Source organism: Procambarus clarkii, chromosome 78, assembly GCF_040958095.1.
Source record: "Procambarus clarkii isolate CNS0578487 chromosome 78, FALCON_Pclarkii_2.0, whole genome shotgun sequence".
Classification (NCBI taxonomy): domain Eukaryota; kingdom Metazoa; phylum Arthropoda; class Malacostraca; order Decapoda; family Cambaridae; genus Procambarus; species Procambarus clarkii.
In genome coordinates, this window is record NC_091227.1 from 10,154,957 (window position 1) to 10,169,884 (window position 14,928).

Below are 14,928 nucleotides of genomic sequence, written 5' to 3' on the forward strand. Positions count from 1 at the left end.
AGCCAAGATGCTGCCCACCCAGCCAAGATGCTGCCCACCCAGCCAAGATGCTGCCCACCCAGCCAAGATACTGCCCACCCAGCCAAGATGCTGCCCACCCAGCCAAGATGCTGCCCACCCAGCCAAGATGCTGCCCACCCAGCCAAGATGCTGCCCACCCAGCCAAGATGCTGCCCACCCAGCCAAGATGCTGCCCACCCAGCCAAGATGCTGCCCACCCAGCCAAGATGCTGCCCACCCAGCCAAGATGCTGCCCACCCAGCCAAGATGCTGCCCACCCAGCCAAGATGCTGCCCACCCAGCCAAGATGCTGCCCACCCAGCCAAGATGCTGCCCACCCAGCCAAGATGCTGCCCACCCAGCCAAGATGCTGCCCACCCAGCCAAGCTTTACAAAACGTCATCATCTTGCGTGGCTGAGTTACGACCTTCTTAACAACACTACCAGAAGACCCCTACACACATTAAGGAGCTCCCGCAGTTACTGGGGAACTGGTTCACCTGCGTCTCAACACGGGCCACTACTACTGCTCGTGTCATCAATTAGTCTGAAGGTCACAGTGGTCATCATATCACTTAGGCAATCTCGATGCCTGCTCACCTGGGCAACTAACCAATCACATACGTTTTATATCAGCTGATGTATGTCAACAACTTAGTTCACTTATGAGTGAACTATTTCTATTAGCAAAAAAGAAATGATATTGAAAACACATTGATTATTGGCTTCTCATAGCTTAAATGAACCGCTGTTAATATTGGTTTATTAAGTAATTATGTCATAACTTGCCTTGATGTTTTGTATTTGTCTTTTCATAAAATACATATTTAATACGAGTTACAGACAAACAGAGGACATGCTGCTGGCATGAGCCGCCCACCAAGGTACTGTAATTTGCGTTCCGGGTTGTGTAGTCGAGACACTTGACCCACGTCAAGTGTAGTCGAGACACTTGACCCACGTCAAGTGTAGTCGAGACACTTGACCCACGTCAAGTGTAGTCGAGACACTTGACCCACGTACTCTTTACGTGCACCACGTAGCTTTACGTGCAGCTACGGGTGCTCCGGAGGTGTGGTCAGTCAAGTGGTGTTCTTGGGCACATCAGCGCTCGTCAACAGTTCGCTGAATCACGACGTGAACGCCAAGAAGGCGATAAGAACTCAATACACGCATAAATCACAATAGCGTGATGTATCAAATGAACAAAATCCACAAGGGCCCTGACGAGGATTCGAACCTACGTCCGAGAGAATCCCAGACGCTGCCTTAATCGACTGAGCTACGACATGGTAAAAGGAGTTGAAACCAGAAGTTGTACTTAACTTACTTGGATCCTGCAGCCTCACTTTGACCATGTCGTAGCTCACTCGATTAAGGCAGCGTCTGGGATGATCTCAGACGTAGGTTGGAATCCTCGTCACGGCCCTTTTGGATTTTGTTCATAAGAACTCAAGTTTCGTCAACTTCCTGCGTGACTACTTCACGAATCTGGCCCCAGAAGGCGGCGTGCCTCAGCCCAGGCGGGCTGGGGCCCAGGAGCTGGCACAGTTAACATGATGGAGGCATCAACACAACCCTCCATCTTAATACGAGGGTTTGTGCTCAACTTTTGGCAAGTTATAGTCGCCGCGCCACTATTCAAATTAAATTGGGAGCTGTTCTTAACAATTCTGACTTCCCTGACCTCCACAAAGGTCTCCATACAGTGAGTCAGTGTGTGTGTGTGTACTCACCTATTTGTGCTTGCAGGGGTTGAGCTTTGGCTCTTTGGTCCCGCCTCTCAACCGTCAATCAACTGGTGTACAGGTTCCTGAGCCTACTGGGCTCTATCATATCTACATTTGAAACTGTGTATGGAGTCAGCCTCCACCACATCACTGCCTAATGCATTCCATTTATTAACTACTCTGACACTGAAAAAGTTCTTTCTAACGTCCCTGTGGCTCATTTGGGTACTAAGTTTCCACCTGTGTCCCCTTGTTCGCGTACTACCCGTGTTAAGTAGTTTATCTTTATCTACCCTGTAAATTGCTCTGAGAATTTTGTAGGTAGTGATCATGTCTCCCCTTACTCTTCCGTCTTCTAGTGTTGTGAGGTGCATTTCCCGCAGCCTTTCTTCGTAACTCATGCCTCTTAGTTCTGGGACTAGCCTAGTGGCATATCTCTGAACTTTTTCAAGCTTCGTCTTGTGCTTGACATGGTACGGGTTCCATGCTGGGGCCGCATACTCCAGGATTGGTCTTACATATGTGGTATACAAGGTTCTGAATGATTCCTGTGTGTGTGAGGGGGGGGGGGAAGGGGCTCAGTTGTAGTTGTAATGCCAAGTCTTATCAAATTTAATGTTCCTCTTAATCTTATTATAGATTTCTGAGCGAGATATTATTTAACTACATTTAAACTACAAATATCTTCAAATACTTTGAAATCTAATATTAACAACACACCCCCTGTAAACACCCAATGAAACGGCCCGTATTGTCACTTTCTTAAAACGTGTTACAAAGTTGTTACATATTGCTATCTTATGACCTAGTAGAAAGTTGTTACAAACTTGTTCAAACGTTGCAGCAACGTCGTAATTTCGTCGTGTGTTTTCCGGAACATGTTTGTGACATTAAAGTTATTTTTTCTAAAGTGCATTGAATGAGTTGCAGGTGTGTCAAGGAGAAGAAAGTAGAGCAGGGACGAGAGAAGTGGAGTGTAAAGTGCAACACAGGTGGAGCTGCGGCCTGAAATATGAAGGAGAGTGCAACATGGACCGGCGAGAGTAAGAGGGGACAGCGCGGGAGGCTCTCTGACGGGCACCAACACCACGCTGGGGACACCACACCTGTCCTCAATGAGTCAACTGGGCTCACCGGTGTACTCAGCAGCAGAGAGAGAGTGAGTGAGTGAGTGAGTGAGTGAGTGAGTGAGTGAGTGAGTGTGTGTGTGTGTGTGTGTGTGTGTGTGTGTGTGTGTGTGTGTGTGTGTGTGTGTGTGTGCGCGCGCGTGCGTGTTCGCGTGCGTGCGTGCGTACGCGCGTGCGTGCGCGCGGGAGGGGGGGATACGGGCTCCAGGGGGGCCAGATTCACGAAGCAGTTACGCAAGTAATTATCAAAAGAAGGCACCAAACCAGGAAGGCTATGTAGCACCATCAAATGTGCGGAATAATCAGAGGGCGCTAAATATCACCAAGGATATACGAGAACAAAAACGCCTAAGGCGAACGATATAAAAAATATCCGAGTCACCAAGAATTCTATTGAGGGACAGGTGGCCGCGAGGGGCGGTCGGAAAGCAAGACACACGCTCGTCCTGGAAGTCAGGACATTCAAGAAGGACATGCACGACCGTAAGAGGGACAATGCAATTAGGACAATAAGGAGCAGGGCGGCGCTCCATCAAGTGACCATGGGTTAAGCGAGTATGGCCAATACTCAACCTCGCCAGAGCTGTTTCCCATCGCCGGTTACGGTGACAGGAGGACGGCCACGAGGAAACACAACATTTAAGAGTACGTAGTTTGTTACCAGTAACAGACGACCAAAAAGCCTGCCAATGGGTAAGGATGGAGGAATGTATAACCGGGTAAAAGTCGGAATAAGGAATACCTTTACGAGAGATGGGACAAGAGCGGACAGCTTCCTTGGCGGCAGCATCCGCATGCTCATTTAAAGAGACACCAATATGGCTGGGAACCCAACAAAACTCAACCGACTTAAATTTACTGTGAACAACAGCCAATGCTGGATCTCGACAACTACTGGATGAACCGGATTAAAGGACCCGAGAGCCATGAGGGCACTACGAGAGTCAACAACAACTACAAAGGAAGACTGACAATGAGAAAGCAGGAGACGAAAAGCATAGAGAATAGCATAAAGCTCCGCTGTAAAGATGCTAGTCTCCGGAGGTAAGCGACACATATAAGTGCGATCAGGAAAAACAACAGAGTAGCCAACACCGTCCGCAGACTTAGACCCATCGGTGAAGACAGAAACGGAGCGGGAGTGAGAAGAAAAGTGCTCAAGGAAAAGGCGTTTTAGAACCGTAGGAGGGGTAAAAGCTTTAGTGATGCGGGTCAAGGACGTACAAAACTGCAGAAGGGGGACTCTCCACGGGGGCAAAGAAGGAAAAACACGAGGAGAAACATTAGAAACACGAACAGAAAGAGAATCCTGTATGCGAGATAACCAGACAGAAAGAGGGAGGTGGTGAAGAGGAACAGGAACCGCAGTAGACGTAAAAGTTAAAGCACGACAGAGGCGAGAGGAAGAATGTTGTAAGGACCGCGCAAGATAGCGAAGACAGTAGCGATCACGGCGGTCCTGGAGAGACAGGAAGCCAGTGTCAACATACAAGCTAAGGACGGGAGTCGAACGAAAGGCACCAGAACTGAGGCGCAACCCAGTATGGTGCAAAGCATCAGGTCGGCGAAGAGTAGGAGAAGCAGACGAGTATGCAGGGCAACCATAATCGAGCTTTGACAGGACGAGAGAGGATTCTAAAGCAAGAAGTGCGCGCCTATCTGCTCCCCAAGAAGTATGGGACAATACCCGAAGGAGGGTAAGGGCCTTAGAGCACTCAACACGGAGGCAAGAGATATGGGGAGACCAAGACAAACGAGTGTCAAGGAATAACCCCAAAAGCATCGCGGAATCTTTGTACTCAAGGGGATGACCATAAAGTGACAAAGAGGGACGAAGAATGACCCGTTTCCGAGTAAAAGACATGGCACAAGTCTTAGAAGTAGAGAACTTGAAGCCATGATCAGTGGCCCAAGACGACACGGCATCAATCGCAAGTTGAAGCCGGCGCTGAAGGAGAGGCGAATCATCACCCTGACAGCAAAGGGTAAGATCATCGACATAGAGAGTGGAGAAGATACCTGAAGGAAGAGAGGAAAGAAGACCATTGAGGGCAACCAGAAAAAAGAGTAGTGCTCAGAACACTACCCTCGGGCACACCTTCGTATTGCTGAAAAGAGGCAGAGAGAGTGGTACCAAGGCGCACCCGAAAGGAACGACGAGAGAGGAAGCTGCGGAGAAAGAGAGGGAGATGACCACGAAGGCCAAAAGAATGAAGCTGGAATAGAATATGATATCGCCAAGTGGTGTCGTAAGCCTTTTCCAGGTCAAAAAGGACGGCAACAACGGAGGTCCTCGCAGCAAAAGCAGTACGAATATAGACCTCCAAGTTCACCAGGACATCTGTCGTGCTGCGGCACTTGCGGAAACCAAATTGAGAAGGGAAGAGGAGGTGATGGTGTTCCAGGAACCACATCAGACGAACGTTAACTATACATTCAAAGAGTTTGCAGACACAACTTGTGAGGGCAATAGGGCGAAAGTCCTTAGGGGAAGTTCCCAGAGACCCCGGTTTGCGAACAGGGAGGACAACGGCATCGAGCCAGCCCTCAGGGACTGACGACGACTCCCAGATCCGATTATACAGACTCAGTAAATACTGAGACGTGCACGAGGGAGATGGCGAAGCATCTCATAATGAATACCATCGGGGTCCGCCGCCGTAGAACCGCAGAGGGCCAGGGCAGAACGAAGTTCAGAGAGAGAGAAATGATCATTATAGGGAAGCTGAAGACGAGTGCAGAAATCTAAAGGACGAGACTCAAGGACAGGTTTACGAAGAAGGAAAGATTGGGGAAGATGAAGACCAGAGCTAACAGAAGAAAAGTGGGAACCCAGTTCGGTAGCGACCTGCAATGGGTCCACCACAAAAGTACCACGGAGGTGAAGGACCGGTGAAACATCGGGAACGAACTTACCCGCTATCTTGCGGATACGCTTCCAGATCTGTGGCAGGGGAGTTTCGGACGTAATTGTGGAGACATAAGATGCCCAACATTCACGTTTAGCCATACAGATGGCCCTAAAGGCCACTGCACTCGCTTTCCGAAGGAAAAGAAAAGAATCGGCCGTCTGCCGATGGCGGTGCCTCTTCCAGGCTGCACGTTTACAGCGGATAGCCCGAGCACAGTCTGCATTCCACCAGGAACGCACTTCCGTGGACCCCGAGAGGAAGAGCGAGGAATAGAGCGGAGGGCAGCGTCGAAGATAGTGTCATAAAAAAAAGGAGGAGAGAGCGATGGAGAGGTTGAAGGGAGAGGTCAGAGAGAGCAGCACTGAGGGTAAATAGGTTCCAGTCCGCTATAGCAAACTGCCACCTAGGGAAGAAGAGGGAAGGGCGAAAAGAGAAAAAGGAAACAAGGATGGGGAAACGGTCACTGCCATGGAGGTCATCTAGAACCTGCCACGTGAAATCTAAGTAAAGAGAAGAAGAGCAAAGAGAAAGATCAAGACAGGAAAGGGTGCCAGTCCAAGAGTCCAAATGAGTGGGCTCACCAGAATTCAGAAAAGACAGGGAAAAAGAGAGGATACACGGCTCAAGAAGGCGACCTCGGGTATTCGTCAGAACATCACCCTAAAGAGAATGACGACAATTGAAATCACCCAGCAGGAGCACAGGCTCCGGCAAGGAGTCCAGGTGGTGTTTCAGATCAGGAAGAGAAAGCGGGACACTCGGGGGGAGATAAATGGAACAAACTGTGTACCATTTCCCCACAAAGATACGAGCAGCAGAACAATAGAGAGGCGAAGGAAAAAGTAAGGGGACAAAGGGAACATCAGAGCGAATTAAGAGAGCAGAAGAATTAGGAGCCCCAGCAACAGCTGGGAGGGGGGGGGGGGGGAAGAAAGAAATTGCCACGAAAACGACCAGGACGAGCACCAAGCATTGACTCTTGGAGACAGACACAAAGGGGCGAAAACCGCAAAATCAGAAGTTGGAGTTCGAGGAAATTGGTGTAATAACCTCGAATGTTCCATTGAAGAATAGACATCGACGAGAAGAGAAAGGACAACAACAGAGAATAAGGAAGAAACAAAGGCGAAAGAGCAACAGAGCACGTTAGAGCATATCAGGGTCGGGATCAGGGTCAGCAAAGTCAGGGTTAGGGGACATGGGTAAACTGAGCAAAGACGGAGGGAAGGAAGCGGAAAAACAGACCAGAGGTGGGCGGGCGGGGTCCGGAGGAGGTGGTGGAAGAGGAGGAGACAACGGAGAGGAGCAGTCAAGGACAGCAGCAGGAAGAGGGGAAGTAGAAAGAGAGGAGTGCACCTCAGCAAGGGCAGCGACTGAGAGGGAAGCAGGGGCCAAAGAAACCTCCATAGTAGGAACAGGGGGCGCAACCACTGAAATGGAAGGGGAAGGAGCAATAGAGCCAGTAGTAGGGGCTGAGGAAGAAAGCGAAGCCTTCTTACCCGCCGGGGAGGAGGAAGGAGAGGAGCCAGGCTTACGCTTCTGACTTAAAGAGACCGGTGTCCCAGCAACTACGTACTGGGCAACGGATTCCAGTGTCTCAACAGAAGCTGAACGAGAGCACACATGACGGCCGTTAGGACAGCGATGGACATCCGCCTGCACCGATAGGCGGTGGGGAGAGTCAATGGATGGAGGAGAAGGATGGGAAGGAGGATCGGAGGGAGACGAGGAAGAAGACACAGGAGACATGACAGACCGGGTAGAAAGAAGGGGAACCCCAGACAGAGGACCAGGAGGGGGGACCCCTAGGGACAGAACTCAAAGGAACAGAGGAGGGGGCAGTGGGCGTATCAGGGTCCAAGGCTTGGAAACGGTTGAGAGTCTGAGGAAGGTGAGAAGGACGGGGAGAGGAAGAGCGCAACACGCGAGCATAAGAGATGTTAGCATAAGGCGGGAGCCGGCGAACCTGGCGTCTCGCCTCAGGAAAAGATAAACACTCCCGGTGCTTCAAGTTGAGGACGGCTGCCTCAAGCTTGTAATGGATACAGGCACGGGAGAAGGTAGGATGGGCCTCACCGCAGGCAACGAGCCTGGGGAGAAGTGCACTCCGACTTAGAGTGACCTTCACCCCAACATAAAGGACAGAGAGAGACAGTCCCAGAACAGCGGAGGGCACCATGCCCAAACCTCCAGCACTTGTTACAAAGCCGAGGAGAAGGAATATACTCCTGGACAGAGCACCTGGCACCAGCAAGAATGACAGAGGATGGAAGGGTCCTACCATCAAAGGTAATCTTCACAACCCGAAGGGGTTGACGGCGACGACCACGAGGGGGACGAGTAAACGAGTCTACCTGGAGGACAGAATGGCCTTGGGCATCAAGGATATGCCGAATGTCATTGTGGCAGTCCTGCAGATTCCGAACACCAGTCTCAACATGGGGCGGGAGGAGAATAGTGCCAACACTAGCATTCAACCGAGCATTCTTTGAGACCCGAACAGGGATCTCGCCAAGGCAGGATAAGGCAGTCAAGCGGAAAGCTGCATCCTGAGATGCAGCAGCAACGACACGTGTACCAAGACGAGTGGAGTTGAAGGTAACAGACGCATCCACGGAATCAACAAGATGCCGACGGAGGGAGAAATCGTCAGGAGGTGCAGAATCAAGAGGAAGGAGATCAAAGTATTTGGCCCACGAAGCAGGACCAAACAAGGCCTGATACGCATCAGTACGGGAAGGAATCGAGTGAGTGCGGCCGTGGCGCGGACGGCGTTGAGAACCCCCAGAGAGGGGACAAAAGGCGCAGTTGTCATAACGAGAGACTTAGCCGCACCAGGGGACGAAGTGGTCACCACTGGGGGCTCGAGGCTCGACCCAACCACAGAGTAGGGAGGGTAGCTGGGGGAAGAAGTCAGGAGAGTCAAAGGAGGAGCAAGGTCGGGGCCCAACGCAGCGGAAGCTACAGAGCCCGATCTTCCAAGACAGGCTGACTCGGGGGCTTGGTCGCCCACCCCACGAGCCCGAGAGGGTACAACAGAAACATTCAATGACATACAGACGAAGTGATAAATTCATCCACGAATGTGCCCCCCACACCCACCACGGAGCTACAATTAGAGGCAGGACACCCAACAAGAAGGTATCGCCGATCAAGCCGGGGCCCCCTAAGGGGTGCATCGTGAGTATACGCCCCACAAACGCCACCTTAAGAAGCGTCAGTCCGTCGAGATCGGGTTCAGCAACGAAAAGGGGATTGACAATAAAAGGTTCCCCTCGCTCGAGACGTTGGGTACTACAGTTCTACGGGTGCAAGAGTATGCCTCCTCAAGCACCCGGGCGCTGAGAAGCACTCGCTTCTCAGTGTCAACCCTTCTCTTCCTTTGTATTCACCTCATCATTAGTAATTACCAAAATAGAAGTCCAAAGGAATAACCAAAACAAGCAAAAGGTCGGCAGGAAACGACAAGCAGATAGGAGAAGAGGGGGGAGAAAAACGAAACATAAGGAAAAGGAAAAGCAATCTGGCACAATTAGAGAAGACAGCAGCAGGAGTGCAAGGCCACAAAAGGACAGAGGACTGTCCCACGGAGCATCACACTCTGGCAGTAGGCAGTCGTCCACTAAGCCCCCTCACGGCGCCAACGGGCCGGATGGGGAGGGGGGGCAGTTACTCAAGTATTTACGAACGTGTACATCTTTCCTCAATCTTTGACGCCTTTGGTTACATTTATTAAAAATTTACAAGCATGAAAACTTGCCAATCTACTGTTGTTATTGTTATAAACAGCCTCCTATTGCTCCGGAGCTCATTAACTGTTTAATAATTGTAAACAAAGCCGCCAAAGATTGAGAAAAGATGGACAGGTTCGTAAGTGCTGTCGTAACTGCTTCGTGAATCTAGCCCCAGGCTTCGGCATCGTGTCGTACCGTGAGTCAGCGGTGATTTTAACTGCTGCATATCTCATGTATCCATGATGAGATACGGTGCAAGTATTTAAAAAAATATATATATAATATAATCTTTCACACTGCAGATGCATACGTGCTTGGGATCGAACCCAGGATCACAAGTCCAGCATGCTGTCCGCTCGGCCGACCGGCTCCCTGGAAGATCTCAAGAAGATGCATACAAGCATACACATACATACATTTACTTACTATTCTCATGCATAAACACTAAAAAAAATACAATTTACAACAGTACCTGGAAAAAAAAGAGTCGCTTAAAAGGTTCTGAGAATTTTATCGTCTTCCCCGTGAAGCCTGGACTTTCCTCCTTAATTTTTAAGTTCTGGGTGCAGCAGCGGACGTGTGTAGAGAGCAGATCTAGCGAGACACCGCCACCCCCTTGCTTACTGCTGGGGCCTCACTGGTAACCTTAGAGTGCTCTGCTTCACCCATCACACACCTCCGGTCCCCTCAGTGTCACGTTGGTGTTGGCTTAGATTTAGCTATTCAGAACGAAATGTCCATGTGGCACGGGTTATGGTGAGCCCGTAATTGAATTCAGTTATTCGCGATAACCTTGTTACTCTGATATTTGAGTCAAAGTTTTAAATGGAGGTGGGGTTTCCTTCTTTTTCCCCGTTTCTTTTTCGTTTCTCAGTGTCAACCCTTCTCTTCCTTTGTATTCACCTCATCATTAGTAATTACCAAAAAAGACTACATAGAACTGTCTGTCACAACATTCAAAGGTGTCCAAGTGTCGTTCAGTAAGCCAACAGGAGAGAGACAGACGAGACTAACGTTTTAAAAGGAATCAGATTCACAAGATTTTTATCGAGGGACCGGAGAGTGACCCAGCAAGCTAAGGAAAATAATAAAGAAGTTACGTCCCTCAAGGCATAACTTGCGTGCAAGTCATGCCGTGAGTTAAGTGCAGAACTCTGTACTCTACTCCATAGCTGGAAGAGCCAAACTAAAGGGAACAGAGCTTAGTCCCGGGGGATGTAATACTGACTCCTTCCTCCTAGCAGAAGAGGGGCCTCACAAGCCACGCCCAACCGTTTCCCATGTCGTTAAAGCAAGTAATCTCCCAGCCCGTCCTCCAAACAAAGACCCACAAGTGATTCCATGCACCCGCCAAACCCCCTGTTTATGAATAAACAGGTGGTGTAGTGGTAAGACACTCGCCTGGCGTTCCGCGAGCGCTATGTCATGGGTTCGTATCCTGGCCGGGGAGGATTTACTGGGCGCAATTCCTTAACTGTAGCCTCTGTTTAATGCAACAGTAAAATGTGTACTTGGATGAAAAAACGATTCTTCACTGCGGGGATCGTATTCCAGGGACCTGCCCGAAACGCTACGCGTACAAGTGGCTGTACAAGAATGTAACAACTCTTGTATATATCTAAAAAAAAAAAAAAAAAAAAAAAAAGCGGTTTACACACGACTCAACTGATTTCGTTCGAACACTTCCGGAACAAGTGCTTCACTGACGAATTTTGTTCGAACCACAACGCTATAAATGCTTCACCCACGTACTACAAATACAAATAATTGCCAACAGAACCTAAACACCTAACCTATGTCTATATATGCAAAATATGCTAAAATATTACATATTTGAATTTATATTTGAGAAAATTCCCGTTTTGAATGAACAGAATATTAAAATTTATGAATGCGTCAGTGGGGTCGACCGCTGGATGTAATGGACTTGAGTCGAAGACGGGTTAAATCGCCTTCGCTTGGTAAGAGTCACGAGTGAGAGGTTGTCCTCTGATGGTATATGGTCACCGCTGCTAATATTGGGGGAAGACTAATTTGCAACAATTTTCGGAGTAGAGCAAGACCCCCCGACCCGTCGAAGTGGTCTCTGGACCGCGCCACCTACAAAACAACACACATTCAGCTCCCATCCGGTAACCCGTTCTCGCACTTGCTTTCAGTCAATATTGGCTTATTTAATATGTGCATATGTGACATACTAATTGATTGTGAATATTTTAGTTTACGTTAAAAAGCTTCATAGAAAACACCGACCTCACTTAACCTTCTTAGTATGTTAAGATAAGCATCTTATTGCTTCTTAATTACAATTATTACTTAACCTATCAACGGTAATAATTGTAAATAAGAAGCAATAAGATGCTTATCTTAACATACTAAGAAGGTTAGGTGAGGTCGGTGTTTTCTATGAAGCTTTTCAAGGAAAACAAATATTTACAATCAATTAGTATGTCACATATGCACTTATTAAATAAGCCAATATTGACTATAAGCAAGTGCGAGAACTGGTTGCAACCGGTCCTAACGCCCGGCCCAAGGTCTCACTCCCACCATGAGGAAAGTAGTGGTGCAGCTTCAGTGGCACCATCGTCATGGGGACCAGCAGCCGTGTGCCACACCGACGCAATTTTTCATCCTTCCTAATAAAATTTATAGACGACAGATTATTTATGTTTAACGCTGCCTTCAGCTGGCAAGTTTAACTTTACCGGTAGTTGGTTACACTTTGTTACTCCAAGTTGCTCCTGTGTGACGAATGGTTCAGTAACAAGTCCCTCCACGTGACGCCCGTCAGTAACAAGGCCCTCCACGTGACGCCCGTCAGGAACAAGTCCCTCCACGTGACGCCCGTCAGTAACACGTCCCTCCACGTGACGCCCGTCAGTAACAAGTCCCTCCACGTGACGCCCGTCAGGAACAAGTCCCTCCACGTGACGCCCGTCAGGAACAAGTCCCTCCACGTGACGCCCGTCAGGAACAAGTCCCTCCACGTGACGCCCGTCAGTAACAAGGCCCTCCACGTGACGCCCGTCAGTAACTAGTCCCCCACGTGACGCCCGTCAGGAACAAGTCCCTCCACGTGACGCCCGTCAGTAACACGTCCCTCCACGTGACGCCCGTCAGTAACAAGTCCCTCCACGTGACGCCCGTCAGTAACACGTCCCTCCACGTGACGCCCGTCAGGAACAAGTCCCTCCACGTGACGCCCGTCAGGAACAAGTCCCTCCACGTGACGCCCGTCAGGAACAAGTCCCTCCACGTGACGCCCGTCAGGAACAAGTCCCCCCACGTGACGGCCATCACCAACAAGTCCCCCACGTGACGCCCGTCACGTGGAGGGACGGTTAGAATTATATAGGTCCTCATACAAGTATAATCGAAGCTGGAGTCATGTTATCTGAAGATGTTTTATATTCTAGAAAAACAGACAGGCATTGAGAGAAGAGGCAGAGGCCGACAGCCCCCCTCCCATCACGTCTGGCAAACACGAATTTATACCTTGTATAAATTACGAATAACTTGTATTCGAATACAAGTTATTACTTAATTTATACACAAGTTATTAACTAGAATAATATTGTGTTCTTCTGTCAGGGGGTGACAGTAAATCTACCTAACTGTTTACATCTTAACTGTCCAGCTTTCATTGTTATTCTTATTTTTCATGAATAATCTCTATGATTTTCAAGAAAACATTTTTTCTTTTTAAAAGCCGGAGAAGAGCGGAAGCCGCAGACCGAGTGAGGACTTTAGCTTCGTGAGACTTTGGTCATGTTTGTACCATACTGTCCCTAGCACAACCTCCCCCCCCCCCCCGTGTACCATACTGTCCCTAGCACAACCTCCCCCCCCGTGTACCATACTGTCCCTAGCACAACCTCCCCCCCCACGTGTACCATACTGTCCCTAGCACAACCTCCCCCCCCGTGTACCATACTGTCCCTAGCACAACCCCCCCCCCCGTGTACCATACTGTCCCTAGCACAACCCCCCCCCCCGTGTACCATACTGTCCCTAGCACAACCTCCCCCCCCCCCGTGTACCATACTGTCCCTAGCACAACCTCCCCCCCCCCCGTGTACCATACTGTCCCTAGCACAACCTCCCCCCCCCCGTGTACCATACTGTCCCTAGCACAACCTCCCCCCCCCGTGTACCATACTGTCCCTAGCACAACCTCCCCCCCGTGTACCATACTGTCCCTAGCACAACCCCCCCCCCCGTGTATCATACTGTCCCTAGCACAACCTCCCCCCCCCCGTGTACCATACTGTCCCTAGCACAACCTCCCCCCCCGTGTACCATACTGTCCCTAGCACAACCTCCCCCCCCCCGTGTACCATACTGTCCCTAGCACAACCTCCCCCCGTGTACCATACTGTCCCTAGCACAACCCCCCCCCCCGTGTACCATACTGTCCCTAGCACAACCTCCCCCCCCCGTGTACCATACTGTCCCTAGCACAACCTCCCCCCCCGTGTACCATACTGTCCCTAGCGCAACCTCCCCCCCCCGTGTACCATACTGTCCCTAGCACAACCTCCCCCCCCCCGTGTACCATACTGTCCCTAGCACAACCTCCCCCCCCGTGTACCATACTGTCCCTAGCACAACCTCCCCCCCCGTGTACCATACTGTCCCTAGCACAACCTCCCCCCCCCCGTGTACCATACTGTCCCTAGCACAACCCCCCCCGTGTACCATACTGTCCCTAACACAACCTCCCCCCCCGTGTACCATACTGTACCTAGCACAACCTCCCCCCCCCCCGTGTACCATACTGCCCCTAGCACAACCTCCCCCCCCGTGTACCATTCTGTCCCTAGCACAACCCCCCCCGTGTACCATACTGTCCCTAGCACAACCCCCCCGCCGTGTACCATACTGTCCCTAGCACAACCTCCCGCCCGTGTACCATACTGTACCTAGCACAACCTCCCCCCCCGTGTACCATACTGCCCCTAGCACAACCTCCCCCCCCCCCCGTGTACCATTCTGTCACTAGCACAACCCCCCCGTGTACCATACTGTCCCTAGCACAACCCCCCCCGTGTACCATACTGTCCCTAGCACAACCCCCCGTGTACCATACTGTCCCAAGCACAACCTCCCCCCCCGTGTACCATACTGTCCCTAGCACAACCTCCCCCCCCCGTGTACCATACTGTCCCTAGCACAACCCCCCGTGTACCATACTGTCCCTAGCACAACCTCCCCCCCCGTGTACCATACTGTCCCTAGCACAACCTCCCCCCCCCCCGTGTACCATACTGTCCCTAGCACAAGCCCCCCCCCGTGTACCATACTGTCCCTAGCACAACCTCCCCCCCCGTGTACCATTCTGTCCCTAGCACAACCTCCCCCCCGTGTACCATACTGTCCCTAGCACAACCTCCCCCCCCCGTGTACTATACTGTCCCTAGCT